Source organism: Saprolegnia diclina (assembly GCF_000281045.1).
Source record: "Saprolegnia diclina VS20 unplaced genomic scaffold supercont1.137, whole genome shotgun sequence".
NCBI lineage: Eukaryota > Oomycota > Saprolegniomycetes > Saprolegniales > Saprolegniaceae > Saprolegnia > Saprolegnia diclina.
The window spans coordinates 14,771-16,838 of record NW_008246204.1 but is presented as its reverse complement, the minus strand read 5'-3'; positions in this window follow the sequence as shown (position 1 = coordinate 16,838).

Here is a 2,068-nt window from a genome sequence, read left to right as displayed (position 1 = left end):
TTAGCTTTGTCGATCCTAACTCGCCACGCCACTCCTAATGGCTAGCGGTCAATCGAGTCGTCTATTGCCCCACTCAAGCGTTTTACAAGGCGAAAACGTGATCGCAGTGTCACGACGGGCGCGTCTGGCGCAAGCGGCGAGGCGTGTCGTCGCAGTAGCCAGCAGCTGCACCCTGCCGGCAAAATTCATACGCCATTGAGGCGTTCCGGATTCGGCTACGGGGTCGCGTGCCAGTCCTTGATCGAGTCCGGTGGTTGCCCGTACCATTGCCAAAGACGGCAGTCGGCGGGCGCACTGGTGGCTCATGAGCTGTGCAGCGGGAGTGGGCGCGGCGTGTGAAGACCTCGAAGGACTGACTGGCCCTTCGGACGTGTGAGACGTGGGTAAAGCAAGCTCGGGCCATGTTGCGGGCGTGGGTCGTCGCGTAGCTCAGTCAGAGGGCGCAGCGCGACGGCGCATGGGAGAGACGTGTTGTGCCACAGTGGTTGGTCATGCGGCGTCAGCTGACATGTCGCCCCCTCTTGGTAAACCGAGTACCGCATCTCCATCCACAACGTGAGCAAAAAGCGCCATCGGAGAGGAATGCGAGCCGACTTGAGGACGGCCTGAACGACGGGGTGCTCGGGGTCGCCATGTAGCAAATCTTGAAGGTCGCCCCACGGCGCATATTGGAGCGAGACGAGTGACCATCCTGGCGAGATCCATGCTGGACGCGAGTCGGACGGTTACTGCACGGCTTGGGCGACCCGCAACATGCCAGCGCGGTGGCGCGCCCGGACGAGGCTCATGCCTCCAAGGCGACGAGGGGAGAACGCGATGTCTTGGTACCAATGAGGGGCAGACAGAGTGTGCGCAAAATGACGATTTTGCCGACTAGCGCGTTGAGCATGTACGACCAGAGCCGAAGTCGGTCGGCGAGCGTGGCGAGGGCGTAGTCAAATCGAGCGTGGGGGCCGAGGTTCGGCGCGACCAAAATACCGAGGGCTTTCATTGGATGCGTCGACTGTACCACGAGAAGCCCGCGAGACCGGAGCGTACGTGAGAAGCTCCGTCTTGTGGCGGTTGAAGCGAAAGCCCGAGACCACACAGAATCGTTTCACCAGAGCAAGTTGAGCGTGGAGTGCTGGTTCAACACGCGCAATCAGCTGCGTGTCGTCCGCGAAGCAGCTGGCTACGTGCATCACACCGTTGACCTGGACATCGAGGTCCGATCGACTGCGCAGCAAATCGCAAAGTGGCTCCAGGGCGAGGACGAAAAGAAGCGGCGACTGCGGATCCCCCTGCAGGACTCTTCGGCCGATGTCGAGCGCGCGCGAGAAGCTGCCGTTGACCAGTTGCCGCGACTGGCGGCCCGAGCGGACCGTGTCGACGAAGGGCAGCGGCAAGCCAAGGCGAGGCAGCAGCCTTGCGAGGTACGAGCGGCAGACGCGGCTTCAAAGTCCAAAAGGGCGATGAGCGCCGTCGGCGCGTGGTCCTTGCAGTACGCGAGCATGTCGTCGAGCCGCATTGACAATCAAGCGACCGTGGATGAATCCGTTCTGGTCCGAATGAACGAGCCAGTCGGCACACGGCTGCACGCGGTTGGCCAAGACCTTGGCCAGCATCTTCACGACTGTGTTAATGAGGTTGATGGGCCGGTAGTTGCCTGCTGCCCGGTCTTGGGCGCCCTTCTTGTGGAGCAAGATCGTCGTGCCCCGACACTGCGCCAGCGTCAACGTCGAGTGATCATGGAGGCGGTGCATAACCACCATCTTGAGGGCATGCACCCATTGTGTCGGTGCCCGTTGGAGGACTTCGTTGGGGAGCGCGTTGGGGCCTCAACGGTTTCGGTTTGTAATTGAGTCGATTTTTCTGAAAAATCGGAGCAAGTCACTTTGGTGTTTCTGCAATTAGCATCGACATCCCAGATTCAGTCCGCCCTTGTCGTGGGCAGCCGTGCAGAAGGAGTTTCCTCCTGGAGATCAGACGCCCAATCTATCATATTTGGCGTTGGTTGCGTAGCACTGGCTTGGAGGCGCACTGGCAAGGCCACCAGGTTCCATAGTATTATAGCAATGACATTCGATTC